General features: G+C 49.2%; 1 protein-coding gene and 1 long non-coding RNA gene across 30 annotated transcripts in view; one reads left to right on the top strand and one right to left on the bottom strand.

Moving 5' to 3' along the window:
• The window catches only part of SOX6 (SRY-box transcription factor 6), a 389,870-nt gene that overhangs the window by 32,253 nt on the left and 349,785 nt on the right, over nt 1–7,832 (top strand). For 6 of the 28 annotated variants that reach the window (XM_085548565.1, XM_032444750.2, XM_085548579.1 and 3 more), the window contains one exon: nt 202–381. The gene's annotated coding sequence lies outside the window, so the exon portion shown is untranslated. Of the gene's footprint in view, nt 1–201; nt 382–4,390; nt 4,777–5,365; nt 5,503–5,866; nt 6,006–6,054; nt 6,136–6,408; nt 6,585–7,832 lie in introns of those variants that run through there. The other 22 variants (XM_085548561.1, XM_085548581.1, XM_085548553.1 and 19 more) reach the window with 9 other exon arrangements.
• On the bottom strand, nt 1,298–4,955 carry LOC107314665 (uncharacterized). Of its 2 annotated transcripts, none has more exons than XR_001555553.3 (3): nt 4,814–4,955; nt 4,032–4,438; nt 1,298–2,027 (listed from the first exon to the last, which is right to left on the bottom strand). It is a non-coding gene; the product is annotated as an uncharacterized LOC107314665 (long non-coding RNA). The 2 variants fall into 2 exon arrangements; XR_014946461.1 differs by having other exon boundaries at nt 4,385–4,438.

Below are 7,832 nucleotides of genomic sequence, written 5' to 3'. Positions count from 1 at the left end.
TCATTTCTTTAAGTGCAATAGATTTAGTGCCTTAGAGACTATGCACAGTTTGATTGAATTATTCATTTTTTTTTCTTTGGTGTAGACTGCATCTGGGGACTGATGTGACGTGTAGATTTTTTTTTTCTTTTTCTTTTTTTTCTCTCTCTCTCTCTCTTTTTTTTTTTTTTCTTTTCTTTTTTTTTTTTTTTTTTTTTTCAGGAACAAAGGGAATGTGGAAATGAAAGAGAGAGGGAGAGAGAGGCTGGCAGATGTGATGAGATGCGGTGAAGGTGTATCCAGCTTGGCACTCCCACTCCTCTCTTCTCTTCTCATTGCAGCCCTGGGTGACTCTCAGGCTAACACAAACAGCTTTTCTTCCGCAGCCTGCCCTCTGTCACTGTAAGTACAACAGCCTTCTCTTATCAGCATGCAAATTCCAGCCACTCACTACCTTAGCCTGGTGTTTGCACTTTAGATTTACAGAGGGGACCTTTAAAATGAACTTTCCTAGACAGGAAGGGGTTTTCGTGTCAAACTTGCTTTTATTTTTCTTTGTAAAAGTTTATGTGGTTTCCCCTTTTTCTCTATCCCCCCCTCCCCCGCCCTTAACCTCCCCCCCCCCATTTTTTTAAGGAACGGGGGTATGAAGAGGGGGGATTGTTGCTGCGGCTTTTTCCTTCACCGTCAGGGTGATGCACAGTTTCAAGTGAAATTAAAACCTCCTCGTTCCCGCTTCTGCCAGGACAATACATTGTGTTGGCAGATGACGCTCTAAAGAATTCAGAGGTTTTGGGTTTGTTCTTTTTTTTTTTTTTTTTTTTTTTTTTTTTCCCAGTCAGATCCTTTGCTTTGGGCGTTACAAAATGCAAAGGTCCCCTAAATTTTGACAGGATCACCAGAGGTACTTGTTCTAGGGGAACTCACATCAGCTGATGGCGTTGCTTATGAAGATAACTGCAGGGATATGCTTTTATCTTGTCTAACAAAACTTTCTCCCAGTAGGATGAACAGACTTTAAGTTCTCCTTCAGCTTTCTCTCAGATGCTGTTGATTATCTTGCAAAACTTTCCCTGAACATCTTTAACAAGCCTATAAAAAGTCTTCATTGTCGGAGAGTGTCAGCAGAGGGAACTTTGAAATATGCCTGTTAATTGTCCGGCATTTACTGGGGGAGAGAGGGGAGTTTAGAATGGGGCGAATGAGTTCTAAGGCGGAATTTCTCACCCTTTGAATGAAAACTTCAGAAACTGTTCTACCAACTCCACAGGAGTTTGGGGTTTGCTCGTCTTATCAAAGATGCACACGGACAGGTTGCTTTGCTTGTTGAACGCTGCTTTACTTCTATGTGTTTAATGAAAGAGACGGCACAAAATGCGCTGCCAGCTGTGAGCAGGTAAGTGCCCCGACGTGAACCGAGAGGCTGATTCCTTCTCTCTGCGAGGACTCAGAGCAGCCCCGCATCCCTCCTCAACATCTGCCTCCGCTGGCTGCTGTGCCCGTCTCTAGCCTTAATGAAGAAAAGCGAGAGAAGAAATGTAAAATGTAGTCTCTAAACGCGTAGTAACGCTAAAAGCTAAAGCGTTTACTCGTTTCTCTGCACGTGCGTACGGCGGATGTTCACTTATGCAAACAAAGAGGGAAGCGCAATTATTCCTTTGCAGAGCACATACGTGCACATTTGCATACAGTGCCCACGGAGCCCTCGTCTTCTACCGCGGAGAAGTTGTAACTCTGCGGCATTGTGTGCTGCATCTGTAACTTAATTGATCGCACGGGGAAGCAACAAGCTAGAGAGTGTTACTCGCGCTCCGCCTGGGAACGCGGGCGCATCCCTGCGGTGCCCTGCCCCAGCCGAGTGGCAGCCCCTGCGCGGGGATTTCGGGAGCGCGGAGGGATGCTTCTCTGGTTCGGATCTGGGTGGGCGGCTAAATTGTTCTGACGCCTTCCTTATCTCTCGTCCCATTCATTGCCGCCTCGTACTTAAGAAGTTGTGCGAAGAAGGATGCTACCTTCGAGGATGTGCTTGTTATCTTTCATCTGTTTTCCTTTAAAGAAAAAAAAAAAATCTTCCATTAACAAATCGACGGGGTAGCGAACTCGGGCGGGATGCTTCATCCTTATATTCTGATTGCCTCTGTCTTCTTACAGTACTCGGATTTCTTGTGCGCCAAAGGTACTGGTCGTGCATAAAGTCAAGGTGTTTCCTTTACTCGCGGCAGGTTTACATGCGTTAGAAGGAAAATGCTACTGACCTGGCACAGGGATTCTAACAATTAAAGATGAAAGAGGATGCAGCACTATCTGGACAGGAAGCTATTTCCTGTTGTTAAATCCATCCCGTAGATAACTGCAGCGAGGTGAATAGTTTGAACTAGCTGTACACAGGTGAATACAAACTCGGTATTTCCAATCTAACCATTTATTCCATCTCCTAATTACAGACTTTTAGGATCTTTTATTAAAACTGGAAGAATGTATGGGAATTAGCTGCTATGCCCTCAGCCAGCTAATTTATGAGGAAGCTTTACTAGATAAATTTCAAGTTGTTTCAACGTGCTTGTTGCTTGTTGAATAAGACTCGATTGCTGCTTTTATTGTAGTGAAATAATCAACAAATCCCTTATTAGACAGGTTCACTGTTCTGAGAGGTTCTGACTTCCAACTCTTTTTTCCTGGGCTGGACCAGAGAGGGACGACAGCACCTCGGATAGCAGGGTGGGGGCTGCGATGGGCACTGCTCTAGCAGGGCTTGTAGCCTCACATCTTGTTAAGAAAATGAAATAGGGCCAGATCAGGTGTGCCATCACAGTAATGCCCAATTTTCATCACGTCCTTATGAGGAGACAGGGTTCATTTGCAGGAGGGCTTCTGCTTCTAAGCTAGCCTGCAGATTTCAGCTTGTGAGAGCAGGGAAGTGAAATCAGGCTTTCTCCTCGTCTTTTTGGCCTCTATAAGTTATGAAGCTATTTTAAAATTTAAAAGTTTCTCTGTTACTAACTGTTCCAGGCGCCTTCTGGAAAATGGGGAGAAAGTGCCAAAAATACAGAGATGAATCAACAGAACTTCTCTCTCTCTCATTTTGTGGGCTTGAGGTTGCTTTCCGCACTCCCATCCTAACAACAGTTTAGCCTATAGGTGTGAATAATATCAAAAGAGGCAGACGTTAGCTTTGCAGAACTGCTTGCCCACCTGATCTGCGGGCCCCTGACAGTTTGAAAGTCTCTTTTATGTTTACCTTTGGAATGTAAAAATACGGCAGAGAGACTTTCTTGGCTCTGCAGCACACCGTGCCTCTGGTTGACTCTCCTTCATCTCCTCGGAGTTTCCCCCTTCCTACTCCCGGATTTTCTCCCAGTTGGCACTCTCAAGGGAGCGTGAGCTCCTAAATCGGTACTCGAGACCCTGCCTGGTGCCTTTTAGCAGGGACATCTTCGTATATCGCCGCTTCTGGGAGCTCTCGGCATCACGGCGGGAGTCCGTCCGAAGTCAGCGTTCCCCCGGCCCCTACCTGCCCGCCCCTGTCAGTCGCGCTCACGTTCGTGCCTTCCTTTGAGCGCTCCGCAGAGCGGTCTGTGGGCTCCGAGCTCCTTCTGCCTCCCCTCCTTCGGGCTCCCGCAGCCCCACTCCCACCTCCCGCGTCATTTCTACTTCGAGTTTCGCTTGCTTTTTACTCCGGCCGGGCTGTGGGATCGGGCTCCTCAGAGCACCATCTATCTATCAGCTGTCAGCGGGCTCTCGCGGAGCGCTTCCCCTCTGCGTCCCCGCTTCCCCGCCGGCCCGGCCCGCGTCCCGCAGACCGTCTTCCCGTTCTCCCCCTTCTCCCCCTTCCCCTTCTGCTCTTTTTGGTTTTTTTTCACCCTTTCGGGCAGCAGCCAAACGGTGCCGCTCGGCGTGTGCCGGGCAGCGGCGCGCGGGCGGGGAGCGCCGGGGTCCCCCTGCGCTCCCCCCGCGCAGCCCGCAGCTCCCCCGGCCCCCGCCTCCCCCTCTTCCGGCCCTCGCCCGCCCTCCCCCTGCCCGCCCTCGCCCCCCTCCCGGTAACTTTCTGGTACCTTTCCTCACCACTCCGGGCAATCAGTGGTCATTAGAGGAGAGAGGTTTAAGGTTTCATTTGTCTAATAGCAATGTGAGTGGTGATAGCTTCTCGGGGATGCGGCTGGCAGCCCGGGGTGATTTCACTTTCTGTTTTGTGCTCACTTTCTCTGCAGTTGTTGCTTTCCCCGCTCGCTCGCTCCCAGGCTCCCTCTCCCTCTCAGCCTTTCCTCTCCCTCTCTCTCTCTGTGTTGTCTCATCTTGCCTGTGCTGTCTGGGCGGGGGAGCCCTGCCTCCTTCTGCCTTCCTCAGATCAATGCCCTGGCCACTCACTTTCTGATGTTGCACGACGGGAAATGCTTTGAATACTTACGACATGGCCGCTCACATTGATTGCCAAGATTGACAGCAGTAACCATCGCCTTCACTTGTTTCAGGAGGGAAAAAAAAATAATAATAATGAACCTGATTGTAAGCAAATCTCCAGGCAACCCATCCGCAAACTTCTAACGATCGGGATCCTGCACATCCATGGCCCGGAGAAACACCAGCAGACTCTAGCTCATTTCTTTTCTTTTACTTTCTTTTATTTTACCAAATTACTACCCGTTTATTTCCCTCTCCCCCCTTCCGTCCCTTCCCTCTTTTTCTTAATTTTATTTTTTATTATTATTTTTTTTAATGAAAATTACCGAAGCGCGTTGCAAAAAAAAAAAAAAAAAGGAGGCTCTCCCAGTGCTTTGTGCCACACTGGATCCCGAGGAGGTAACCAGGAAAAAACAAGCCCTATTGTGTTGTATACCTGTTGTTTGCTGTGGTGTGTAGTGCTGCGTTGCTTGGTGGCGGCGGTGGTGGTTTAATGGGTTTTCGCTGGATTTATGTCGCTTTGCAGGAGAGAATCCGGTTCCCCCTGCGCTGTCTTTAATGGGTTGTTAGTTGCAATTGAGTGAAGGAACAGCGTCCGGAGGTAGCTGTGTTGTTTGGCTTTTAGCGTTGCACCCCTTCCCCCTCCTCCCTCTGCACGATTATTTACTTTAATACCACGAGGTTGTTGGTTTTCTTTTTTTTTCTTTAGCAAAAACTAGTTGTAGCCTCGTCCCCGGGCGAGTTTCCGGGGCTGCGCGAGTCTCGAGGCTTAGAGATACCGAGGGACCTCAGCACCCCCAAATCACAACGCTTTCTCATTCTCCCCGAGTAGAGTTTATTTTAAAATGTAGTGACAGATCAGCGCTGTATTTTAAGCTCCCCCACGGCTTGCGAACACATGGTGCCGGGAAGAGATCGTACGCAAGGAACTAACACGAGAGGGAGAAAGAGAGAGAGGGAGAGAGGAAAAATAAAATCCGAAATAAATCTTTGAGAGCGGAGCGCTGCTGTCACCGCTCCGGAGCGTTCGCGTGGGTTTCTCTTCGCGGCTAACCCCGGAGGGCACGGCATGGAGCGAGGCGACGGGAGTTCAGTGGGGCTTTTAGATTCTCCTTTAAGTTTGAGGTGGGTGAGCGCTTTGAAGTTGGCCACAACCGAGCGCCGTCCCCGGAGCGGGGAGCCATACAAAGCTGCGGGAGCTGCGGGCGGCAGTGCCGGCCTCGGCCACGGCGGGGCACTGTCCCGGGGCTCTGCGGCTCCCAGCGCCGCCTTATCTCCGCGAGCAGAGGGCTCGGATAAAGTTCTACCGAAAACTTTAACGTCGATATCGCGCCCTAATTTGTGATACACGGGGAGAGGGGAAAAGAGCACTCCATCATCGGAGAGCTCCGTTTGCGCCCGGCGAGGGGGCGATGCGTGCCGCTTTGCGGCAACGCCCGGCTCGGGAGTTCTCGCCGCCGTCGCTCTTTGCCGGAGGTCATGCAAATCGACCTTAAAAGAATGCATAAGCCATAAATTAAAATAAACCCCTAGCCAGAGGCTGATCCATAAGTAGACAATACCTAACCTGGACAAAACGGCTTCCTTTGCGAGCTGAAAAAAAGACTAGTGCCTAAACTAAATGCGAAGTAAGTTTTCAGGAAGTATTTCACTTGTTCTTATTGCTGTTCTTATCCTGCCTTTAAAATAAAATAGTGACAGTTGCGCGGCGCGGCGCAGCTGTTTACAGGCAGTGCCGTAGGATCCGAGGAAGGCAAGGTGTGTCTGGCGGAGAGCTCGTGCTTTTCCTGGCGTTCGCTACCTTCGAAGCTGTTCGGATTTTTGATTGGGGATAAGCGGCCTCTTTAACCGTATAAGCAATTGAATGCTTTATCTCGAATAATGCCGAAGAGTTTACGGACAAATCTGGGTTGCCTGAAAATGTCACATGCGCGCACACAAGCTGTGTCTGTATATAATAGTCTCAGGGCTTGTTTTTTTTTCCCGCAGTTTTTGACAATTGTTCCATTCACGATCCTGAAAGGAGTCATCAGTGGGAGCTAATGAGAGAACCTCCGCGCCTTGCCCTGCTCCGGGGAGGAGCGGGCACCGCGCTGCCGCCGAGCCGCCCGGGGAACGCGTGCACGCGTGTGGCGGCGCCGGGTCGCCCTTGCGGGAGCGCGGCTCTTAGGTGCGGGAGGGGGATCGTATAGGCGCGATGCGATCAGGTACCTACACGCGTGCGTTAATAATTGAGCTGCCAGGGAGCTGCTCCTCCGCCGGGAGAGCTTCCCGGCTCCGGTTCCTGGCTGTGCTCGACAGCGGCGAGCAGTTAACCCGCTTTGCAGCAGGGGCTGTGCGCTTTAGCAGAGCAGGGCCTCGAGGTCAATCAGAGGCACTGATCATATCGATTTGATTGCTGTCGTTGCTTTCGGCGGACCGTTTCACAGCGGTTTTTGTGTGTGGGTTTTTGTTTTTGTTTTTCTTCTTCTTTTTCTTTTTTGAAGGAAGGGAAGGAGTGAAAGTGGCAACGTGAAGAGACAATTAGTGTTGTGTCTGCGTGGCGGGGGGGCTGCGGGAAGTCAGCGTGCCGGGGGCCTGGGGACGCCAGATTAGCTCTGTCCTAGGGGTGTTTCCCAAAAACACAGACGGTAAAACTTTCTTTGATAAAGTCATATATCTTCGCCTGCTGTTTGGAGATAAGGTGTGTGTTTATTAAGCTAATTTAAATAGCCTCCGGCACAGGAGCGGCACTTTGTTCCTACTGTTTTCTTTTACCCTCGTTTTAACATTTTTGGTGTTCCCATCTTCAGAGCCGGCCGTGAGGGCAGGAGAATGGTTTTATGCGGTCTCCCAGCAGGGTTTCGGGTCCAAAAATTAACGAATTTCCCTCTCCCTATTCTTGTAATGGAGTAGTTTTGAAACCTGTTTTGAGATTTCGACTTGACTTGACTTGTTTTATTGACGTGCTTGTGCCCACTCATTTAATTAAGCCATTATGCCATAAAGCAAATAGTAAGAATGAATGTGAGATATGTGTGCGTAAGTCTGCCATTATATACAAATATTCCTCTGGAAAAGAGGCTTTACAAACTTTTCCAGCACACCGTGAGTTCTTTGGCAATATCTTATTGCAGGTTTTTGTTTCAAGCCTGGATATTTCGCGTGGTTCTGTTCTCGCAGTGTTACATATGCACTCAGAGTATAAACAGCGAGCGTACCTAGCAGCTCATTCGAGTAAACCTAAGAAATAATCTATTTATAGTGAGTACATTTAAAAGAAAATAATGAGGTCATGTGGAGTATGCTGCAGTTTGAAGTAGCTCAACACCTGGCAGAAACTACGTACGCCTTTTTTTTCAGACTCTGCACTATCCATAACTTTTTCTTATAATACATTCTTGTGTTAAGTGAGAAAGGCTGTTTGTAAAACAATCCCCTGGCCGGTTCCAGTGTTGGGTGAAGTTGATCCTGTA

This window comes from Coturnix japonica, chromosome 5, assembly GCF_054131305.1.
Source record: "Coturnix japonica strain WE chromosome 5, WE-NBRP24, whole genome shotgun sequence".
Classification (NCBI taxonomy): Eukaryota; Metazoa; Chordata; class Aves; order Galliformes; family Phasianidae; genus Coturnix; species Coturnix japonica.
The sequence above is the reverse complement of the archived record's forward strand: the minus strand, read 5'-3'. Positions and strand labels throughout refer to the sequence as shown.